Raw genomic sequence first — 25610 nt, forward strand, 5'->3', positions numbered from 1 at the left:
CGCAGCGTTTATCGTTGACCCAAAATACATAAGCATACCAAACAGCTAATGTCAGCTCTCCCTGGTTTTTACATGATCAAAGCCATACACACAGGCTCACACACACACACACAGAAGCGTCTTGGCTATTATAATATAGATTCAGCAAGACAATGAATCTATAGTTCACACTCTTATGTAAACTTTGTAATTAATCCAAGGTTCATGGCTGTGCCAAAACATTTGGGCAGTCCGTATGGCTCAACTGTGGTCTGTAACACAACTACTTTACTTGTGAATAAAATAAAGGTTATCAGCGTGTATCTTCACTTTTTCAGAACAGGAATCACAGTATAAAACGTGCATGCTGAAAAAACGAATGTTGTATAATTTTGCATCTAATGTAGCAGTCTTGCTGTCAGCAGTCTACTGATATCAGATATGAGTGTAGTATAGTCGCTCTTAATCAAAACACTTCCTCTGACCTACTAGCATCAATACAAGACTATTTTCCTTTCAAATGTATTCAGCTACCCATATTTTGAAAGAAACTGTCTTAAATCTCTTCATAAAAATGCATCAAAGCTTCCAAAACTGAAATAAAAGTAAAAATGAATGAAACAAGAGGTCATCATGAAGTGTACTGCGGTTTTTTTAATATACCACACAATCACATGTTCATATGTGGACAGCATTTCATCAGCACCTTTGCGCATAAGTGTGTGCATGCATTTGCACGCATTCAAGCTTGTTGATGCATGCATGCCTGCGTTTTTTGTTTGAGTGCATTGTGATACACGATGCACTCGTGTTAAACAAATGACCCCCACCCCTGTGTGGGTTTCCCCCAGATGTGGCTGATGCATGGTTCATGTGGTGCAGAGTGCTCGGGGCCACATCAGCTCAATCGTCATGGGAGCATCTCTGAATGTGGCCCTGAATTTGCATTGAGTGAAGGAACGGTTCACCTCCTCAGCACAGCTTTCTATGCATCTGAGGTGCAGCCGAGGAGTGTGCGAGACCAACCCCCTGCAGGCAGAATCAGGTGTTATCTGTCTGACTGGGGACACCACCATCAATCTCTCCTGTCCACTTTTCTTTGCCCAGAATCAAGTCGGCAGAGGGTGATACATCTGCGGCGACGACATGCAGACAAGATAAGCAATCGAGTGCGCCAAAATTCTGCCGCGTTTGCCTGATGTTTGGGTGAAGTCGTGAAAATACATTTATCACTGTAAGCAACTGGTGTAGCTTTTAAACTATCTGAGGACACAACGGCAATCCAGGTGCAGGGATGATAGAAGACAAACAACAGCTTTTATGCATTAAAACATACAGAACATATAGAGCTGTCAACATTAAAGCGATTCAAGTCCAGGTTAAATATCATGATTTGAGAGCTTTTTCACTGACTGAACTTTGGCTGCCTCCAGTTTTCTATGGCATCAAAGATACAACAATTACCCTAACTGGTTCAGTGGATACTGAGCCTATCAAATGCTTGATTCAAATCTTTTAACATTTGTCATCAAGGTTCATTTCACATCCCATCGGATTATTTATATGCTCACCTCCACTCTTCATTCCACGAGAAAATATTTTCTGTTTTCCTTCAAGCAATACACAACAAAATGCAAGTCTACTGCATCTCTGAAGCAATACGTGCAATGCAATATTAATTTGACTTGCTTCATTCCAAACTGCACTGAAAACATCAAATCCCAAAATATAAAATATTTTCTTGTGTTTTCAGATTCTATTTATTTATTCATTTATTTCATTTTTTACCCAAGGCCATCAAATATGGCCATCGGGTATTGCGAAGTCTATTCGTCCGTCCATTAATTAGTTTGCCAAAACCAAGTGGAAAGCTCCAGTGCTGAAAAATGAAGCCAAAACAGAAGTACGAAATGATTTGGTCTCTACAGCCAGTGTTCCTGTTCATGACAATGTCTACAGGGGATGAATTTTTACCCAAAGCCATCAAATATGGCCATCGGGTATTGCAAAGGCTTTGTGTCGGTCCGGCCATCCGTCTGTCCATTTGTCCATTTATCTGTGCTCAGCATAAGTCCAGTCCTATTACTGCCCATCTTTAAATTCACAGGGAGCATTCTTGGGACACAGTCCTTGGACAAGTTACAAGATAGCTAACCTTGACCAATTTTAAGAGATATTTTAAGAGGTTAAAAAGTCACATTCGGTTCCTAATTTTATGGTATGGTCTCACGGATGTTAGCATGATGACATCACTTCCTGGTGTCGCTAGCTGCTAACTTTGCTTCGTATTTTTGCCTAGAAATAACACCTTTCTCATGTATTATGTAAAAGCTTGTGAGAAATAAACACTTCTAAAACTGAAATCGCTGTTTTTGTAACCTGATAACACCTCTGGAAGGATTTACAAAAGATTTAGCAGATGTTAGCGTGGTGACAACACTTCGTGGTGTCACCAGCTGCTAACTTCGCTTTGTTTTTGTCTAGAAATAACACCTTTCTCATATATTATGTAAAATATAGTGAGAAATAAACACTTCTAAAACTGAAAATGCTCTTTTTGGAACCTAGTAACACCCCTGGACAAATTTATAAGATATTTCATGGACGTCAGTGTGCACGCTAACTTCCACTAACTCAAAGCTAGCTTCCTATGGATGGAGTTAAATTTGTCTCATTAATACCTGCAAATGCACAGAGGGTGCTCTAAATTGACTGATTTGCACAACTTCCAACCTTGTCAAAAGCTCATGTATACACACACACACACACACACACACACACACACACACACACACAAACACACACACACACACACACACACGCATGTTTTTGATTGATTGATTGATAGAGGGGCTTTATTGAACATGTACAAATTGTGCATAAGACAATAGGACCTTAATTAATTAAACAACTGCAAATTATAAAGAACACAATGCTCATACAGCCAAGGGTAATTTAGGATTGCATTATATTTAATATTATCCCTATTGTTCTAAAATATAAGACACTGTTTTATTTTTTCTTAGAAATACAACTAACAAATGGGGCCATCTTATATTCGGGGTCTGGATTTTTTTTTTTTTTTTTTTTTGCATGGAAGCAAATGGACCGAGTTGCTGATAAGTACTTGTTTATCATTATCAATGAATACATTGTAATCTTGTTGTTAACTGTTCATTGCTACCCTAAATACAAAATCCAGCACTTTTTAAATGAAACTGTTGGGATGAAGCAGCACTTTTCTACCAGAAAAGAAAAAAAAAGCTCTGTGAGAAGTTATGATGCAGACTTTGAGCTCATAGAGTCATCAAACAACTATTAAGCAGCCATGGAATAAAGGTATGACAGACTGTAATGTTATAAATCTTAAAAATGCTAACAATCAGAAAAGCTTACCATGATCCTAAAAATCAGTATTTCCTAGAGAATATCAGGCAAGTGTGTCAGTACATATGTGGTTGAAAGAAGAAATGAGGGCTGCCCATAAATCATGCTTTTATTAGCATTATTTGCAAATGAAGATTCTGATTATTAAAAAAAAAGGATTTGGTCTTTTAGAAATTCTTTTCCTGAAAATATGGTTTGAAAAAGGGGATTGTCTTATAATCTTTGCAGTCATATATTCGGAACAATGTGTTACTATTATCATCATCATTATATTAATAAGTAATGCGTCTTGTTTTCATAATTTGGACTACTACACTGCTCTGGCCTCCATCAGCTTTCTCAGCTTATTGAAAATACAGCAGCTATGATTTTAACAATTCAAACAGATAACGCTGACACTGAAACTGAAATAAATGGTTAGCAGTTCACTTTGCAAGTGATCTGAGGATTTTTTCCTTTTACTTTCAGAAGTACAGGGAGGTTTGAGCCCCAAGCTATACTGCAGACCTTAAGACCCCTGTGAGCTTGCCGCAAGCTTCTCCTTCCAGCTCTTACAAATGTTTCTGTACTTCATACTGAAACTGGCCAGTTTTTTTTTTTCTCTCATCAAGGGTCTCAGTATTAACATGTCCCTACATGAGAATCTAAGGCTGATCACCTCAAAATTATTTTTGGTCACACCGGGTTAATAAAAGCTTTTTACACAGCTATTACGCAGTATAGAAACTTTGACCCGAGAAAGCACATACCTCCACCAAGGCCCAAATGCTCCAGATCTTTTGTCAAATTTTGTAGCTCCGCCCCCTATTTTTACCCCCACTAAACTGTCTCTATTCCAGGTAAGACAAAAACTTCTCAATGGGTTTCGTGAACACATTAAATGCTGGGAAACAGAGTGCATTATGACATCTTGTCACAGTTTTTACCTGCTTTGTTCAAAATTATTATTATTTTTCCCGAAAAGGAGAATTTTGTTTATATTGCCGATATAAGATTGTGAATTCTTTATTTGAATACTCACTCTGTAGTCTCAGCAGTCCTAGGGTGTGAGGCGGGGTACACCCTAGACAGGATGCCAGTCTGTCGCAGGGCCACATATAGAGAGAATAACACACTTTATTTGAATACTACAGCACAAAATTATAGAGGTGACAGAGGAAATTCTTTTGATGATTAAACCAGAGTTCCCAATGCACATTTTTGGCACCCGAATTTTTACTATATCATGGCTAAAAAACCAATCAGATACCCAATTAGGGCATGTTATAGTGAATAACTTGGGGTAATTCTGGTGCTGCAGACTGTTTTGAAAATGTTCAAAAAATTTGGCTGTGACCCATCGTGATCCACAAAAGTGAACAATAATAATAATCTGTGCAGATGGAGTGAAATGCATCTTACTGAAATGAAATGCAAGTGAAATGCATCACACTGCATCTTGAAATGAATCATTTCTGCTTGAATGTGTATTTGGTTGTGTACTCACTTTGATGACAAGCTAAAATTACAGGCTAAAATTAAAATATAATGCAGGTTTAGATCTGTTTTGGGGCAGAGCAATTTCAATGACCTGAGCAGGTATCGACAGTGTACAGTGGTGTAGTAACTGTGCAGCAGGGGAGTGTGGATTAGCACTGCCTGGTGGGACATGTGCCTTGCTGAGGTGCACAGCTCATTGCTCTGGCGAAAGCACCGCAGAGGTTTGTGCATAGGCTGCATGGAGTGGTTGTTGTATACCGGTACCACACCGCACACATCATGCATCTGTTTTACTTGTACAGGTGGCTTTGTTACTATTTCCTCAGTGGCCCTTGTAATAAATAATGTCCGCATGAATATGTTTGGGCAGCTCACTTATTTTGATGATGTGCAGCTTCGTGCTGTGGTGAGTCATGATGCTAAATTAAAACAGTGTCCCAAAACATTTCCGAAACCTGCACGAGCCTGTGTTTCCAAATGTTGTTCCTGAGCTCATACCAAAAGCAAGAAGTCACATGCCTGCACTACGAGGGGCCTCATTACGTCACCAACGGTTCCAAAATGGCTCGGTTGATTTGCTGCCATCTGGTGAATAAATGGAAGTACAAGTGAATGAACTAGGATCACAGTGTTTCATTTCACAAAGAATATGTAAGTAACAATCAGAAAATAAGTGAGAGCTGCATTATTTATGGATTTCTGGAGCTATGATTGACTGCAGTGTCACATGACCCACTTTCAGAACCTCAGATGTTTGCAAAGTCTTGCCTCAGTTTCCTGAGAGCCTGGTACTGAGCCTTGTTATGTCTCCAGTGTGTTTTTGTGAACTGACCGGTTTCTGCTTTTGACTCTGAGCCCAAATGATCTATAATACTCTGTTCGTTCTCGTTTGAACCTCTGCATCAATTACTGACTTCGATTTTGGAATAGCGTTTTAGATATGATCTGTTGATAAAATAGAATTAATGATGGAAGGAGAGAATGTTCTGTGAGAGAATAGTTTCCAAAGCAGGAGAGTGTTTGAGTAAGAAAAGAAATCATCTCAGTTCTCACACAGATTATTTTTAATTAAAAAAAAAAAAAAAAAAAAAACTCAAATGATTACCCAGTGTGCACAAACACTCCTTATGAATCAGAATTAAAAACCTCACTTCATACAAAATTACAATATAAAACATACATACATACATATAGGGATGGGTATCGAGAACCGGTTCTTTCGGGTATCGTTAAGAAATGATTCGATCCACCGACATCAATAAGCTTTTTGCTTAACGATTCCGTTATCGGTCCTTTAGAGGGGCCGCTGTTTTGGGGGGTGTTTGTCAGGAAAATTATCATTTCTCTACATTGATTACAGACCCTGCAGCACGGCTTTGCTTTGAACCTTGAACCAATCGAAGCAGTGGTTCGCAGATTGAAGCAGTGCTTCGATCTATTGCTTCCTTTATTCATTTCTTTCCTTTTGCTTTATCTTAATTTTCACCCGCTAAAACCCTAAAGAGCATACATCTGTGAGTATTATTTACCTTTTTTATGTTAAACCGACCTGTTATGGCCTTCTGAAACAGTTGACAGATGTATTTTAGAACTTAAAAACGTGAGCGATGCTAACGCGTTAGCATGTCTATGGCATTTTCAATGTTAAATGTCAGCATTAAGCAGTTGCAGCTGTCATCATGTTCGAGTGCATTTGTTTTCTGTATAATAAGCGTTTGTTGTCGTAAAAGAGTCAAATGTATTACAAATTGTAATATTTTTTAAATTTATTTTTGTTTATATATTAATAATCTAATGATTAGTTATTATATACAATTTTAGAGAAAGAGACAAAAAGAACCTGAATAGAAACACAACAGAAAATATAAAACCAACTAACAATGAACATACATAAATAAATAAATACATACATACAGAAATAAATAAGTGTTTCCACTGAAAACCTAGTGACTCTTACACCTCCATTTCATCCCTGTCTTAAGTTTAATGACAGTTTGTTTTTTGTCAAACCATATTTTCAATGTGTTAATTTCTTCCGTGATTTCTTCCAGATCTATCTGCCAAGCTAGAAAACTGCTGCATCCTTGTAAGAGCAGAATACTACTGGAATGAATTTGAATAAGGAAAGTTGTTTTTTTTCCTTCACTAAATGGATGCTGCACTCACTGCAGTTTATTGTCTGGAATAGCCCCAGATTGCATTTCAGAGCTTCTAGAATTCAAACATTTTCGTGCAGGTGGTGTTAGGAGGGTAATTTTGGGTTCAGCTTTTTTTTGTTTTTCACCACTTTCATCCCTGAATATGTGAAATCATGAGTCACTTTTTGTTGTCTCCTTTCCCACTTTTTGTTGTCTCCAATGTTGACTCCTGTCCCAGTTATGGAACAGGAGTCCCACAACTGGGACTCCTGTCTTACTGCGAGAAAGAAATGAGAATCGTCCTCCGTTCTGTTCACACAGCTCCAAACACTGCGCGGCTCTCTGACAAGTCAAGTTAGAATGATAGAGTCCAGTCGGAATTAATAACTTCAAAGCAAAACCCTGTTTTGTTTATTTTTATTTATGTCCAGAGATCAAGGATACAGTGACCAATTTCATATTTATTTACTTTAAGACTCAATGAAATACATAGAAAACCTGCAAACCCTACTTTTTGTACAAAATTCACAAGAGGTATCGATAAGGGAATCGATAAGGAATCGGATAGATAAGCAGAATCGATAATGGCATCGATAAAATCTTATAAATACCCATCCCTACATACATACAATATGAACCACTACATAACAAAATAGAATCAAGAATCAAGAGAAATAGACATACAAAGTTTATATAAAATTACACATCAGATCCAAGAGAATGCTTTAACTTCATATCACTTTTTATTAACTAGCAGAGGTACCCGTTTTTACTGGGGTGAAGAGTAGTTGTGAAGTTTTTAACTTTTTCATTTAAAAAAAGAAATTAAAGTGGATATGACACATAAACAATTAGGTAAAACTGATACAAATATCAAAAATATACATACAGTATAGTAAGTTGAAAGTGGTTTTAATGATTATCACTGAGAAATAAAGTTTGTACAGCTTCTCAGAAGTGTGTTTCTTGGAAAGCGCCCTGGCAGCATTCCATCAACGGTCACGTGATGCCGTGACGTCACAGTGTGTAGAGTCCCATCTTTGTCTGTTAGATTGACAAGAGGAACAGATAGGCCTCAGCATGGACAGTGACGAGATCAAGAACTTTTCTGACTCCTCTTCAAGTGTGGATTATTTCTGTGAGGAAATCGAGACTGACTCAGATCCTGAGGATGTCGCAGCAGTGATTAGACCCTACAGATTGGAGCCGTATCTTTCGGACAAACATTCAAACCAGGAGCATTCTGGCAGCGAAAATAATGCCGACGGTGCTTTTGGCGGAGACAAATCAGAGGCAAGAGATGTGCCAATTCCGATGGATTTTGAAAGGCTGCAGAATACGGAATGGTAAGGCAGGCTTTGATTTTTGTTGCTGCTGTTTATAACACTCTAATTATAGCATTTTCGATTCTAGCGTCTGTTTACTGCCTTTGTTATTTTTACGGGCCCGCGATAGTGTAGCTACTACTTGCTGACCACCGTCATTACGTCATCAAAATAATATGGCACCTTCAACTGCACCACAGACTAAAACAGTTAAATGTGGTCTATTAAACATTAGATCTCTCTCTTCTAAGTCCCTGTTGGTAAATGATATAATAATTGATCAACATATTGATTTATTCTGCCTTACAGAAACCTGGTTACAGCAGGATGAATACGTTAGTTTAAATGAGTCAACACCCCCGAGTCACACTAACTGTCAGAATGCTCGTAGCACGGGCCGAGGCGGAGGATTAGCAGCAATCTTCCATTCCAGCTTATTAATTAATCAAAAACCCAGACAGAGCCTTAATTCATTTGAAAGCTTGACTCTTAGTCTTGTCCATCCAAATTGGAAGTCCCAAAAACCAGTTTTATTTGTTATTATCTATCGTCCACCTGGTCGTTACTGTGAGTTTCTCTGTGAATTTTCAGACCTTTTGTCTGACTTAGTGCTTAGCTCAGATAAGATAATTATAGTGGGCGATTTTAACATCCACACAGATGCTGAGAATGACAGCCTCAACACTGCATTTAATCTATTATTAGACTCTATTGGCTTTGCTCAAAAAGTAAATGAGTCCACCCACCACTTTAATCATATCCTAGATCTTGTTCTGACTTATGGTATGGAAATAGAAGACTTAACAGTATTCCCTGAAAACTCCCTTCTGTCTGATCATTTCTTAATAACATTTACATTTACTCTGATGGACTACCCAGCAGTGGGGAATAAGTTTCATTACACTAGAAGTCTTTCAGAAAGCGCTGTAACTAGGTTTAAGGATATGATTCCTTCTTTATGTTCTCTAATGCCATATACCAACACAGTGCAGAGTAGCTACCTAAACTCTGTAAGTGAGATAGAGTATCTCGTCAATAGTTTTACATCCTCATTGAAGACAACTTTGGATGCTGTAGCTCCTCTGAAAAAGAGAGCTTTAAATCAGAAGTGCCTGACTCCGTGGTATAACTCACAAACTCGTAGCTTAAAGCAGATAACCCGTAAGTTGGAGAGGAAATGGCGTCTCACTAATTTAGAAGATCTTCACTTAGCCTGGAAAAAGAGTCTGTTGCTCTATAAAAAAGCCCTCCGTAAAGCTAGGACATCTTTCTACTCATCACTAATTGAAGAAAATAAGAACAACCCCAGGTTTCTTTTCAGCACTGTAGCCAGGCTGACAAAGAGTCAGAGCTCTATTGAGCTGAGTATTCCTTTAACTTTAACTAGTAATGACTTCATGACTTTCCTTGCTAACAAAATTTTAACTATTAGAGAAAAAATTACTCATAACCATCCCAAAGACGTATCGTTATCTTTGGCTGCTTTCAGTGATGCCGGTATTTGGTTAGACTCTTTCTCTCCGATTGTTCTGTCTGAGTTATTTTCATTAGTTACTTCATCCAAACCATCAACATGTCTATTAGACCCCATTCCTACCAGGCTGCTCAAGGAAGCCCTACCATTATTTAATGCGTCGATCTTAAATATGATCAATCTATCTTTGTTAGTTGGCTATGTACCACAGGCTTTTAAGGTGGCAGTAATTAAACCATTACTTAAAAAGCCATCACTTGACCCAGCTATCTTAGCTAATTATAGGCCAATCTCCAACCTTCCTTTTCTCTCAAAAATTCTTGAAAGGGTAGTTGTAAAACAGCTAACTGATCATCTGCAGAGGAATGGTCTATTTGAAGAGTTTCAGTCAGGTTTTAGAATTCATCATAGTACAGAAACAGCATTAGTGAAGGTTACAAATGATCTTCTTATGGCCTTGGACAGTGGACTCATCTCTGTGCTTGTTCTGTTAGACCTCAGTGCTGCTTTTGATACTGTTGACCATAAAATTTTATTACAGAGATTAGAGCATGCCATAGGTATTAAAGGCACTGCGCTGCGGTGGTTTGAATCATATTTGTCTAATAGATTACAATTTGTTCATGTAAATGGGGAATCTTCTTCACAGACTAAAGTTAATTATGGAGTTCCACAAGGTTCTGTGCTAGGACCAATTTTATTCACTTTATACATGCTTCCCTTAGGCAGTATTATTAGACGGCATTGCTTAAATTTTCATTGTTACGCAGATGATACCCAGCTTTATCTATCCATGAAGCCAGAGGACACACACCAATTAGCTAAACTGCAGGATTGTCTTACAGACATAAAGACATGGATGACCTCTAATTTCCTGCTTTTAAACTCAGATAAAACTGAAGTTATTGTACTTGGCCCCACAAATCTTAGAAACATGGTGTCTAACCAGATCCTTACTCTGGATGGCATTACCCTGACCTCTAGTAATACTGTGAGAAATCTTGGAGTCATTTTTGATCAGGATATGTCATTCAAAGCGCATATTAAACAAATATGTAGGACTGCTTTTTTGCATTTACGCAATATCTCTAAAATTAGAAAGGTCTTGTCTCAGAGTGATGTTGAAAAACTAATTCATGCATTTATTTCCTCTAGGCTGGACTACTGTAATTCATTATTATCAGGTTGTCCTAAAAGTTCCCTAAAAAGCCTTCAGTTAATTCAAAATGCTGCAGCTAGAGTACTAACGGGGACTAGAAGGAGAGAGCATATCTCACCCATATTGGCCTCTCTTCATTGGCTTCCTGTTAATTCTAGAATAGAATTTAAAATTCTTCTTCTTACTTATAAGGTTTTGAATAATCAGGTCCCATCTTATCTTAGGGACCTCGTAGTACCATATCACCCCAATAGAGCGCTTCGCTCTCAGACTGCAGGCTTACTTGTAGTTCCTAGGGTTTGTAAGAGTAGAATGGGAGGCAGAGCCTTCAGCTTTCAGGCTCCTCTCCTGTGGAACCAGCTCCCAATTCAGATCAGGGAGACAGACACCCTCTCTACTTTTAAGATTAGGCTTAAAACTTTCCTTTTTGCTAAAGCTTATAGTTAGGGCTGGATCAGGTGACCCTGAACCATCCCTTAGTTATGCTGCTATAGACGTAGACTGCTGGGGGGTTCCCATGATGCACTGTTTCTTTCTCTTTTTGCTCTGTATGCACCACTCTGCATTTAATCATTAGTGATCGATCTCTGCTCCCCTCCACAGCATGTCTTTTTCCTGGTTCTCTCCCTCAGCCCCAACCAGTCCCAGCAGAAGACTGCCCCTCCCTGAGCCTGGTTCTGCTGGAGGTTTCTTCCTGTTAAAAGGGAGTTTTTCCTTCCCACTGTAGCCAAGTGCTTGCTCACAGGGGGTCGTTTTGACCGTTGGGGTTTTACATAATTATTGTATGGCCTTGCCTTACAATATAAAGCGCCTTGGGGCAACTGTTTGTTGTGATTTGGCGCTATATAAAAAAAAAATTGATTGATTGATTGATTACCTTCGGGTTTTTGCTGTTTTCGAGTGCCTGGCATTGCATTCATCCGTGTTTAGTTACGTTATTTTTACGAAAGAATAGGAAATAAACGGCGAAAGTTTCGAAAAAGATCGCCAAAAACAACAGTGAACGTGCTGCCGCCGTGTTTACTACGTATTGCACTGATATTTTTACAAGTTCCTTGACCATTTCAAGATTATTGTGAACATATTATTTGGGGTTGACATTTTAGGTGTTCCTGTGAGCGGTGTGAGAACATGGAGACGGTAGAGGAAAGTTTCTGCTGTCGGGAACAAATGCAGGTGTGCGAGCGGCAGCCTGACATTTCGTGCATCGCACAACACCGCGGCTTTCGATCAATCTGCCTGGACGTGAAAAGGCTAAAACCTTTTGCCCTTGTGTTTGTGCAATATGCTGCGACACACTGGTCAGGCATAGTAACAAACAAGTCCCTGAGATCTGTGTTTAATCAAGTTTCTGCCGCTAAAAAAAGATTAAACAACGGACGCCAAGCGTGCAAGCCGATACGGTCCACAGGCAGTGATGCATTTCAGGTTTGGTGGTTAGCGGGAAGCTGGTCACGGGGCGTGCACATTTGTCAGTGGCGGGACATTCAAATGTTGTATATAAAGGGAGAACCGCGTCCATTTTCCCAAAAAGCTTAGGTTGACTGAATTATATAACCTTTGTTACATGTAATAAGTCTATGTTGTCTTTAAGTGTCATATCCACTTTAAGCACACCACTGGAATCAGCATATCAACACGCTGGTTGCTGCTATCGATTAGTCCTTATGAAACAGTGGGGTGCATCCCCCTGGGGGAGGCGCAGTGCGATGCCAGGGGGGCGCATGTGACCGCGGGGAAGATGATTTTTTTCCCGTACTAGAAAAAAGTGTAATTGCACATCCACTAAAGTAGGTGGCAGTTGCGCTCTCATTGTCAGAGTATGCGCAGGGAGTATTGAGGACCGTAGCATAATGGAACACAGCTCTATGTAGGGTTTTTTTTTTTTTTCGCACTACGGTGGGAGATGAGGAAAGACCGCTGTGTCTTAAAATGTTGACAGCGGACAGCATGAAGACAAATAAATTAAGGCATCACTTAAAGACATTAAGGCATCACTTAAAGACATTTTTTAATTTTATTATTATTTCAAGCAAAGTTATGCAATTTTTTTTTCTGTTACAGACTAAAAAACAATGTTAATAAAGTTATTCTTTGCTGTAAGTTGATCTAAAGTTTTCTTTTTGTTTTCTTTAATGTCAATAAGGATACAATGTTACGCAGAGAAGCACTGCTATAGATAAAGTACAGTCCTTATAACCACTGTGTGTTTACAAATTTTTTTTCTGCCATATGGTTTCCAAGTTTTAAATGTCTTTTCTTGGTGGAGGTATGCACTCTGTGCTGTAGTTTTAACCATCCAGCCATGAAGAAGCTGTAGGCATCCAAACATTTATATGCCTACAGGGCTTCTCATGTGTAGGGTGATGGAGTGTTGATAAAGTAGATGACAATTTCTGGATACTGCACATCTGGCTCCACTCAAAATCGATAAAACTGGTGAATTTCTCATGGGAAATATTGTAGGGATTCACATTGATTCTCTGTATTTTCTCTAACTACCTCTTCTGATGTTCAGGGTCGAGCAATTTAGCTATACCGGACAAATTAGCTTGGCCGTATACCGACGATCCAGCATCAGCCATGCTGTGTGTATCACTAAGGGGCCTTGGGCAAGGTCCTTAATCCCCTAGTTGCTCCCGATGTGTCGTGGGCATCTTGCATGGCAGCAGCCTGACATTGGGGTTGAATGTGAGGCATTGATGTGTTAAAGCGCTTTGAGCATTTGATGCAGATGGAAAAGCGCTATATAAATGCAGTCCATTGTATGTTTTGATTATTTTATTCTTTATGTATGTTTATTGTCTTAATGTACCATTATTGTTTCACGTTCTGTATTGTACTGACTTAGAATATGCACCCCAAGAGCTAGTTTGTGATCTGTGGATAAATACATTCATTATTCATCTATGTGTTATTTTCAGACTGCTGCTGAAAACGTGACCAAGGTGAGCGCCGTAAAACAGTTGGATTTAATCATTCACGTGTCATCTTTTAGAACCTGCGAGCATTATATAGCACCATGTAACAGCTAACATTGACATGACAGAAGGGCGCCTTTGTGACCATTTTATTACAAATATCTGTAATAATATGGCTCGGTGTGCACTTAATTGGCTCCAGTTTTTCTGCTGATTGAGGTGGCGGTTTGCCACTATGCCAAGAGTACTGTGGACACACACATACAGAACCACAGAGCCACACACGTAAGGTCATTTATGGTATAGATTCTTGATATATATGTGGTGAGATGTTTAAAACTCAACCTTTATTTCTAAAACACATTTAAAACGACAATGGTAGACCAACGTGCCGTACAAAAAAAAATTTGTCACCAAATTACACCCAATCGTAAGTAAATAAGTTAGTTAATAACAATAAATTGCAGCAGCTAATAAAATGAATAAGAACAGAATAAAAAATTGAATAAGGAATCAGCACTGAATCAGCTGCTAAAATCAAATCATTAAAAACTCTCAGCAATCCCTCAGAATGCCTGCTATACTAGCCCACAAATACAGAACGAGATGATCGAATTGATGAGCAAACTTGTGACAGAAGAGATAGTGAGACACATCGGGGATAGCTGGTATACAATTAAAGTGGATGGAACACGGGATCCTTTGGGGCAAGAAAATATATCCATTGTTCTACGTTTTGTAGACGAGAACTACAGTGTGTGCGAGCGCCTCTTGGCCATGGCCACATCGACGAAAGGAGATGCAGAAGCCCTGACAAATGTTATCATTGATGAGCTGAATAGTGCCGGACTCAGCACCGACAAAATCCTGAGCCAGGTTTATGATGGCGCGTCGCTCATGTCGGGCAGGCATGGGGGCGTACAGAAATTACTTCAAAACAAACTCGAACGTCACGTTCCCTACATACACTGCTTTAATCACCAATTGCATTTGGTGGTTATTCATGCCATGTCAAGCGAAGCGGCAGTCGATGATTTTTTTAAACTCTGCAACATGCTGTACAACTTCATTAAGAAGCCCACCATCGCTGTGCTGTACAAGGGAGAGACACTGAAAAGGCTTTTAGACCAGAGATGGACCGGCCACTTGGCCACAGTCAACGTTTTGGTGAACAGTTTCGACGACATTTTGTCATTACTGGCCGAAGTGGAAAACAGAAGCGGCCTTGGAGGAGCAGATGTGCGTGTTGAGGCGACGGGCCTGCTTCGTGCCATCATGCAGCACAGTTTTCTTTTCATTGCACACCTGGTTATGAAGCTGTTGTTACTTTTCGAGCCACCTAACAGACTACTACAAGCCAAAGATACCGACTTATTCACTGCTGTTACACTTGTAAACAGTGCTTCAGACTGCGTGAAGGCACTGCACACAGAAAGTGAATTTTCTGCACTGTGGAATCTCTGCGCTCCTTCAGCCACGGCCACCCACGCTGTTCCGGGCCCAAGCAAGAGAAGACGCACAATTAACAAGAGCTTTCGTGACTATGCAGTCGAACAAACAGTTGGGCAGCCACAACATGACATAGACGAAAAGACAGAGTTCAAGAGATTATTTTACAGTGTTATTGATGCTGTGCAAGGAGAGATGGATGTGCGTTTTGGGGAGCGCAGTAGCGCGCTCATTGGCGCACTGGCTTCTTTGAACCCAGAGGCCGAAGATACTTTCTTGGACCCATCAAAGGTAACTCCTCTACTGGCATTAGCTGGAACTGATGTGGTCGAATCGGAATATACTGTAGCTCGTGAGTTCCTGATGAAGAAAATGACGGATACCCCAGTTCCCTCCAAAGATGGAAAATGGACAATAGCAAACATTCTCAGCACATTCAACGGTGCAGTCCAGGCTATGCCGACTGTTGTCACAGCCTACACCCTTGCCCTAACTTTAGGAGCTTCCACGGCAATGTGTGAAAACTCGTTTTCCACTCTCAAAAACGTGTTCTCAGAGCATCGGCGCAGTATGCTGCATAGACGCAAAGCCCAACTGATTCAGCTTGCTTTTGAAAAGGACCTTACTCACAAGTTCAAGTCCGACTGGAAGGATGTGCTGATGAGGAGGTTCAGCTTGGAGAAACGCCACCTGCAGCTGTACTGACACAGGGTGGACGAAAGAGAGGACAGCGCTGGCACTCTACTCAAAGTAGGTCCAAATTTTTATTTTGTGTGTGTGTGTGTGTGTGTGTGTGTGTGTGTGTGTGTGTGTGTGTGTGTGTGTGTGTGTGTGTGTGTGTGTGTGTGTGTGTGTGTGTGTGTGCGTTGGTGCGACCTGTATATGAGGACATAGCACCTGAATACGTACCGACATTATGAGGACACTTTTGGGGGGGGGGGGGCGGTTTATGAGGACAGGGCCAATGTCCTCATAATTCTGGCAATGTAGAAGTGCTTAAAATGGCACCAGGAACACCCTCCCGCTTTTTTCCACATGTCTTTATAATTCGGTTTTACCTGATTTTTGTGTATTTCTGTGTATCCTTGTTGTGTATAATCTCCACCTAGAGGCACCTCGGTGATACTGCAGCGTTTTTACACATTTCTGCCGTTGATGCACAGAAAACGCGCGATTTCATTGGTTAAAAAATCCTGGGCACTGATTGCCTGCATTTGATGTCAGTCAGCGAGATGCCGACCAGTGATTGGCTGAAATGACGTCAGCGAAAAAGACCCGTATGAAGTCCTGAGACCATGTGACGTGACGTGCAATTTAAATACCCAGTTAAAGAGTCTGTCGAGAAGTTTAAACCGAAGAAAAACTCCGGTACGAGGCGAAAATAAAACTTTCTTGAAGTTGAACGGTTACATTGGGAGAGTTTTTTTTTCCATGTGTTCACGCTTAAGGTAAGTTTGATAGATAGAATTTCCATGGGTTTGGCATCTATTTATTAGGCTAATTACGGTGAAGCTAATGTAAATAGTTAACCATGCTAAGTTATTTAGCAGCAAATGGCTATTCATGTGCTTTGCCACTGGCTACTTGCTGGACAGACACGATACGAATCTTATAGTGCAAGGTCCCTTTACAGATTAAATTAACAGATTTACATGTATTAAGTAATGTGTTGCAGCCTACACGACCCTGTTATTATCTTAACAAAATGCATTTTGATAATTTAAATTAAAGCTTTTAGCTGAATGTTTTAGAATACAAAACAGTACTTGTTTAATCAGACATAATTCACAGTCCCATTCTTTTTTTTTTTTAGTAAACATGGCACAAAGAAGGAGAAAAAAACCAGAGCAGGATGCCAAGGAGCATATATTAGCTGGAAAAGACAAACCCTTCATTGAGAAGAGATATATCAATGCATTTAAAGGTAAGCTGTGCATCACATGTTGCAATAGGCAGTTGCACACTTGTGAATCTTACACAGAGGTGAAGTTTTCTTTTTTTATCATGTTAAATGCCCTCTTGTAAAAAAATTTGCACACTCCAGTGACCAGTTCAGAGATAATTTACAAATGATGACTGTATTCATATTCATATGAACACTACCTGTATCTGGATGGATCTGCAAAATCAATGAAAGAGTCAAGAGTCAACAGTTTGCTATATCAAGAAGGATGACAAGAATATAGAGAATATAAAGATACAAGAATTTCAGGGTAACCACTTTGCTTACAGTGATGCTGTGCAGTATGATGACGATGTTTAGATGCATCGCACAGCAAATAAGAGCAGCAGCTGCTCTTTTGAACGCACCTGTTCAGGAGGCGCTTCTTCAAATGTAGTTGGAGATTGGCTGATTTAGTACGTGCAGCTATTCTATCAGGACTCACAAGATTTAAACTCATAAGCAATGATGTGGAATGTTATGAAATGGCAAAACTATACATGTTATCAAAATTAATAGGTCTAACAGAAAAAAGTGAGACTGTGAAAAATCTGAACCGCAGCATAATGGCCGTTACTGTATTGTATTTGGGCTCCAGAGCTTCTTGCCTTGCAAAACGTTTCGTCTTCACCGCGTGTGTGAGCACTGTGCATGCTCGGCTTACACCAGTGATTGACTGCTACTCATACCAGTGCTTCTTGTGTAACCACTCTGATAAGCCTGTCTCAATGATTATTATAGGGACTTATCCTTCTATAAGTAAAATGGAATCAATAGTTTTTTCTAGACTCGAAAATTGTTTACATGCATGTTCCTTTATCAACATTTAGTCGTGCTGCTTCTTTCCCTCTTCTGTCAGTGTTGTTCTTTGTGGAAGGCATAAACCACGCAGACACACACACACCCAGACAGGCATGTGGACAGCACTGAAGCAGGTGAAGCACAAAGAAAGAATTAGTGTATTTGAAGCTAAGTTTTCCGAGAGGTTTCGTCCAGATGATAGCCCTACTTGTCACAGCCATACATAGTAATTAGTATGAAATCTAAAATACGAGGTCTGTCCGTAAAGTAACGGTCCTTTTTATTTTTTTTTAAACTATATGGATTTGATTCATATGTTTTTACGTCAGACAAGCTTGAACTCTCGTGCTCATGCATGAGTTTTTCCACGCCTGTTGGTTACGTCATTCGCCTGTGAGCACGCCTTGTGGGAGGAGTGGTCCAGCCCCCTCGGCTGATTTTCATTCTCAGCAAACAGCTGAGCTACTGCCACTTTGTTCCATGAAATGTTTTTCAGAAACTCTGCCAGACAACCAGCTGGAAACCATTTCGAAGATTCGGTTGTTTTTCGGTGAAGGTTTTACGGGCTTCACAGAGAATAAGGACTGTTACTACAGCTTTAAGGACGCCCCACAATGGCGCATGGCGCGCCGCGCTCCGAGCTGTGACGACGAGGCAGAAAACGCCAGATCATTTCTAAACGGATGGCTTTGTGGAGCCGGGACCGTCGTGTGGAATTTCTCTGGTTATCACAAGAGCTGGACATCAGCCATTTTCCAGCAGATTTCACTTTTAACAAGAGTTTTTGTCATGGAAAGCCACGCGGAGGCTTCGTGCGTCAAGACCGATTCGCTGATCGACTGAGACAAAGAAATCCTCCGGTTCTGCGTGTCAGAGGACAAGTTGGGACATGCCTATCTCGGCTTTCAATGCTTACCAGTCCAGTGAGTATCAGAGAAATTGTGGAGAGATAGGCATGTCCCAACTTGTCCTCTGACACGCCGAAACGGAGATGTTCTTTGTCTCGCTCGATCAGCGAATCGGTTGTGACGCACGAAGCCTCCGCGCGGCTTTCCATGACAAAATCTCTTGTTAAAAGTGAAATCTGCCGGAAAATGGCTGATGTCCAGCTCTTGTGATAACCAGAGAAAGTGCACACGATGGTCTCAGATTCACACAGCCATCCGTTTAGAAATGATCCGGTGGTTCGTACCTCTCAATGGCGGCACGGAGCACGGCGTGCCAAGCACCATTGTGGGGCGTCCTTAAAGCGACAGTAACAGTCCTTATTCTCTGTGAAGCCCGTAAAATTTTCACCGAAAGCCAGATAAATTTTTCAAATGGTTTCCAGCTCCATGTCTCTAACAGTTTCTGAAAACATTCTGATGGAAAAAAAAAAGACCAAATCATTCCGCCATTTCCTGACAGTGAAAATCCGACGAGGGGGCTGGACCACTCCTTCCACAAGGCGTGCTCACAGGCGAATGACGCAACCGACAGGCGTGGAAAAACTCACGCATGCGCACGAGGGTTCAAGCTTGTCTGACGTAAAAACATGAATCAAATCCATATAGTTAAAAAAAAAAATAAAAAGGACCGTTACTTTACGGACAGACCTCGTACATGAGTGAGGCCGTTTCACATTCAGTTGAGTAAGAACATGAAAGCAACAGTGACTTGGATAATGGCAAATAAATTAATGGGAAAATAAAGATTTGAGAGATTATTTGGTGACATGGGAGTGAAGATGAGTTGTTGGGATTCTGTGAAGATGTCACAGTGAGGAGTAACTTTTTCAATTTGTGTGGTCATTCATTATTTAATGCCATGCCAAAATACCACGAAATATAATGCTTTGTAAGCCATTCCAATAGTCTCTTGTGTGGTGAATGAGATGTTGCAGAGATTTTCATAAATATTGTCATCCCATTGGTTTCTTGGACTGTACTAGATTGTGTGCCAATCTTGACACAAGCACAGTGCCCAAATAACAAGCTAAATTTTGACACCAAAAGCAAGCCAAACCATTTAAAACTAAGGAAAATAACGATAATTTAGTTTGTTCTAAACATCAGAACCACGATTTAAATCCTGAGAAAACATAAGCCAGTGCATTACAGATAATATATATTTGTCTTTTAACGGGTCCAAATTGACCCAGATGATTTAGTTTTTGAATAAAAATCAGTTTCTATCACTTTTAAAGGCATTTCTAACTAAAACCAAGTCAGAAATGCAGTAATAGTTTTACACTAGTGTTACACTTTTTTGTACATGATGACTGCTACTGAGCTATATCAATGGCATAAAAAAACACAAATATTATGGCTATCGTGATAATTCCTGGGAAAATGTATCGTTCTGGAAAAATGACCATGACAGGCCTCCCTCCGCTGAGATGATGCTGTGGGTGGGACAGTGCCAGAGAGAATAGTGACTGTCGACAGCAAGCAGCAGCTGTGTTGGAGCCAAAATAACCCAGTTTCTATTTGATCTCTTAACAGCCATTGGCTTACATATACAGGGTTCGACAAATTTGACTGCCCAATTGCACAGGGCAACTAAAATGGTCATTAGGGCAACTAAAAAAATCCACAAAACGGTCCAGATCAGGCAACAACGTTATTTATACAAAGTATATAATTATCTGCCGCGTGGGACTTGTCTGTCCACTGTGAGAACTGAAGTTCAGGGCCCAATTTCCTGCAGTGTATCGTGAGTTGATTCGTCGAAAGTGCAGTGACATTGGAGAATTGAGGAAAATCAATCACTTTCTTTTTGTTTTAGGAAGAGGTGTATTTGCAATCGAAAACATCGAACCATCCACCTTTGTGGTTGAGTATTGTGGGATTCTCTCAGAAAATAAAGAAGTTGAAGATGATCAGTTTCTTTTTGTTTCAGGAAGAGGTGTATTTGCAATCGAAAACATCGAACCATCCACCTTTGTGGTTGAGTATTGTGGGATTCTCTCAGAAAATAAAGAAGTTGAAGATGATCAGTTTCTTTTTGTTTCAGGAAGAGGTGTATTTGCAATCGAAAACATCGAACCATCCACCTTTGTGGTTGAGTATTGTGGGATTCTCTCAGAAAATAAAGAAGTTGAAGATGATCAATTTCTTTTTGTTTTAGGAAGAGGTGTATTTGCAATCGAAAACATCGAACCATCCACCTTTGTGGTTGAGTATTGTGGGATTCTCTCAGAAAATAAAGAAGTTGAAGATGATCAGTTTCTTTTTGTTTCAGGAAGAGGTGTATTTGCAATCGAAAACATCAAACCATCCACCTTTGTGGTTGAGTATTGTGGGATTCTCTCAGAAAATAAAGAAGTTGAAGATGATCAATTTCTTTTTGTTTTAGGAAGAGGTGTATTTGCAATCGAAAACATCGAACCATCCACCTTTGTGGTTGAGTATTGTGGGATTCTCTCAGAAAATAAAGAAGTTGAAGACGATCAAGGAACCTACTTGTTTGACTTCAAGTGGAATGGAAAACATTATTGGTAAGTTGTTTGGTTTTTAGATTCCTTTGAAATTCAACAAAAAGCCAAAAGGTTTAAATCAATACAGAGCACAGTGACTGTAAAAATTTTGGAAAAGTCCCAGACTGCAGCTTTCTCCAGACAAACTATTCTCAACATTGGCGTAGCAGTGGACTATTGTTCTGGATTTGAATATCACTTTAAGGTGTACCGTATTTTTCGCACTATAATGCCGTGTTCACACCAGGCGCGACACGAGCGACTGCAGCCACAGGTTGCCATGTAATCCCTATGTAAGGATGCGTTTTGGCGCCAAACCACACAGCGCGATGCGATGGACGCGAGTGAAGCGATTTTGAGTGTTTTGCGCGTTTGTGGCGCGATATTGCGTCGTATCATGTTGCCCTCCTCCCCAAGTTGAAAAATCTGAACTTTTTCATCTCTTCGCACTGCGATGACCAATCAGGGACTGAATATGTAGTGACGTGGAGATGTCTGGAGTTTGACTGAAGATGTGAACATGTCCTGTATCTGGTAGCAGCCTGTGAGCAGGACTTGTGTCTCTTTTGTCCTTTATTTCAGAATTATGACAGAGTTTTTGGAGCGAGCAGCAGCACCTCAGGAGCGGAGTTTCTTTTTCTTTTTATTCACGTGCGCGCGCGAGCGAATCGTCTGTGGAGATTATTTTACTTATTAACTACAGAGATGTATAATAAAGCAAATGATGACTGATTTCTAAACACAATTATGAGTTTTTTGGGGGGAAGAGCGAGCTGCAGCAAGCAGCGGAGTTTTTTTTTGTTTTGTTTTGTTTTTTTTTTTACATGTGCGCGTGTGAACGGGACAGGAGGTCCTCAAACTCCCCACAGAGGTGGAAGGAGCTGAAAGCGGCCGTCATCCAGATGCAGCTCCTGCAACAAATAATGATCCTCCTTGAATTCGGAGCTTTCCACCACAACTCGCTCTGTGTCATCAAGATCTGTCATGTTAACTTGACTGACAACCGGAGCCGGCGAGCGGAATGGAAGCTCCTCCTATTTGATGACACACTGGGGCAAATTTTCGCTGCAAAAGCAGAACAACACACCGGGCGAAGGAGGCGTGTCTGTCGCCACGTGACCTCCGCAAATTTGTAGCTTCTGATTGCGTCCGGTGTGAACGCAGCATAAGACGCACTTAAAATCCTTAAATTTTCTCAAAATTTGGCAGTGCGCCTCATAATCCAGCACACCTTATGTATGAATACTTGTTGCGCATACTCACCTCGAACCAATTTTATGAGGTACACTACGTTGATGGATTGTCAGAGTGTGCCCAGCTAATACTGGGACATTGTGTTAACGTTGGTCTTTGGTTGGATATGGGTTGCAACGGCAGACAACGTTAGATAACTAATTATGTAGTGCTGGCAAGCAACCATCATCCAACATCTAGTCAATGTTACACTTGATAATTGTGATAACTGCAGGTTTTCCTTGCAGCCACATGTGTGAATGTTTTTCTATGAGTGAGCAGTTGTGGCTTCACTTGTGTAGTAGTATAATTAGCCATTATTATCAAGCCAAAGTTAGGTTTGTAAACCCAGTCACGCCAGTAGATGTGACCTGGGTGATGTCAAAAACAGTATATAAGCACACATTACCCAGCATTGAGTTATTTTTTTCCATCTCTCGCATGAGAAGCAGAAGGTTGAGCCTTTATTCAGATTGCTTGTTGATCAGAGCCTCACAACCTTCTGTGGTTGAAGCTGCACATAGATGCCCTCCAGAGGCTGCAAGACCATGAGTTCTTTACTCTGTTCTGCTTACCGCTGTGGGTGAGTAACCCCACTTGGTGCAGGTGTTTGGTTGATTTGGCCTCAGCTCTCGGTGAGTAACTGTTTTTCTATGACTGAGCAGTTGTGGCTTCACTTGTTTTTCCGCTACTGTGTGCGGCACCTGTCGCTCTCGTTTCCTACAAGTGCACGTTAATTTGTTACCGCTGCTGAGAGCGGCGCGTGTCGCTCTCGTTTTTCCGAGTGCGTGTTAATTTGTTACCGCTAATGTGTGTTTGTGTGTGAGACATGCCAGGGCATGTTGCGCTCTAGGACATGCCGCACTGTCTTGACGTTGTGGTATGAATGTTAATTAGTCACTCTGAAGTTATTACACACTGCTGGCTGTTTTTCATGGCACCGTTTGCGCCCGCGTGCCTGTTTCGCTTGCTGCTTTGATATATTACACTGCTACAAGTTTGGACACTGTTGTGAGTGTTTTTTCCGCTCCTGGTCATGCCGCTCCAAACATACAGCTTGCTGGCGCTTTCTTAAATTGACGCTGCTGCACTTGCAAATTTCTCCTGCTGCATTTGAAATTCAGGCTGTGGCTCTTACAAATTGATACTGTTGCGAGTGGTTTCGCAGCTGTGTTCCACGTGCTGAGTTTGGACACTGTGCTGTGCGGGTTTTTCCGCTCCCTTGTCACTTGTTTCGAACGTGCAGCTCGATGACGTTTCCTTTGAAATTACATTGTAGTTTGGAAGCTATGTTAAGCCCCTTTCACACCAGGGTTGCTCCCAGTTGCTTCCTGTGGTGTCATGATGACACAGGAATTTCTGCATCACGTGCGCGCAGCAGGGGGCAGAGAGGAGGTGAGAACACAGCCTGCAGGTTCTCTGCACAGAGAAGTCAGTGCGCTCTGAGTTCTGTTATAGTTTATCTTTCCTCCCTTGACCGCGGGATGTGCGCGAACGAACCGTCAAGCAAATTTGGAGATGTCTGGAATTCCACTTGATGTTGACATGTCCTGTCTCAGGACTTACGTCCTTTTTTGTCTGTGATGTGAGAGTTTGAGCAGAGAACAGGGAACTAATGCCTGCAGCCAGACTTTTTTTGTTCACATGTGCGCACGTTTTTTTTTTCTTTTTTTCAGCATGTAGTTTTTACTGCATTAAGTACACAGTATAAAAACAATCCTGCGTGATTTATACTGCGGGGACAATGGAACACAACAGGAATTATAAATCGGCTTCGAGCCACGCCGGGTAACACCTCTTTGCCCCGACTTGCTCTGGAACCACTTCCTTTCTGCATCGAGCACAGGACGCCAAAGATATTAAACAGGTTTAATTTTTCGGTGCCCGACTTGCTTCCTCCTTTGCGCCCTCGCGCTGTTGTGGCGTCGAGCTGCATCGTCTCGGCACTGAGTTGCTTCCACGCGGCATCGTCATAATGACGCACGGTGCAACTGGGATCAACCGGGAGCCACCCCCAGTGTGAAAGGGGCTTTATGAGTGTCTGTGCTCCTGTTGCACTGTTGGTCTACATGCATTTGTGGAGTATTCTCAGACATCCCTGCTGGTTGCGAGTGTTTTTGCTCTTTTCCTACAGCATTTGTTTTTCACAGGCTGTGTTTACCCGCTGTTCTGTGTGTAGTTTTCCACAGTAACTATACTTTGCCATTTGGTGGCTTACATTTGTAAGTGGGCTGTGAGTGCCACCGCTCACTACTGTTCTTACAACTAATACCTGGGTATGAGCCTGGGACACTGAGTGCTTTCACTCACTGCACCCCAAATTTTGTGTCTCTGTCACTGCTACACCCACACGCGTTAATGTCTACTGCATTGGTGCAAACGTGCAACAGCTGTCTGGTGCCTCTGAGCCCAGAAAATGGCCATACGTCATGCCCATCCTGTCTCAAACATGGACACTTGAAACAAGCACTCACAGAAGATGCTTGCTTCAACTGTGTTTCTATGCCATTGACTGACAGATTGGCCAGACTGTCCAGGCTTTAAGCAGCGATGTCCAGAGAGCATCCCCCCTGTTCTTCAACCACAAATTTCCACACTTTAGATGGTCATGCTCCTCAGGTGTCTGAGTCTGGCCTGTTCATTGTTACACGGGCCATTCAGTTGGCCTTGTCATGGTTTGGTGTGGATGCTCCTCCCATGGAGACTGCCTCTTCTAGTGCCTTTTTTTAGGGACACTCGGAAGCCAGCTTTCAGTGTCCCACCCTCCTTGCCATATATTGAAGTGCTGGCCTGACCCAAAATCCTTCACACATTTGCCACAGAATTTTAGGGTGCTGTGCACAATGTCTGATGCACCGCAGTATGG

The 25610-nt window shown here is 41.1% G+C and overlaps 1 protein-coding gene and 1 long non-coding RNA gene across 2 annotated transcripts in view; one reads left to right on the forward strand and one right to left on the reverse strand.

Moving 5' to 3' along the window:
- roraa (RAR-related orphan receptor A, paralog a) overlaps positions 1-25610 on the reverse strand; it is a 564142-nt gene that overhangs the window by 510606 nt on the left and 27926 nt on the right. The window lies entirely within an intron of this gene.
- LOC117515769 lies at positions 16642-20910 on the forward strand. Its single transcript, XR_004562222.1, has 3 exons — positions 16642-16759; positions 17125-17235; positions 20821-20910. It is a non-coding gene; the product is annotated as an uncharacterized LOC117515769 (long non-coding RNA).

Source organism: Thalassophryne amazonica, chromosome 8, assembly GCF_902500255.1.
Source record: "Thalassophryne amazonica chromosome 8, fThaAma1.1, whole genome shotgun sequence".
NCBI classification, from domain to species: domain Eukaryota; kingdom Metazoa; phylum Chordata; class Actinopteri; order Batrachoidiformes; family Batrachoididae; genus Thalassophryne; species Thalassophryne amazonica.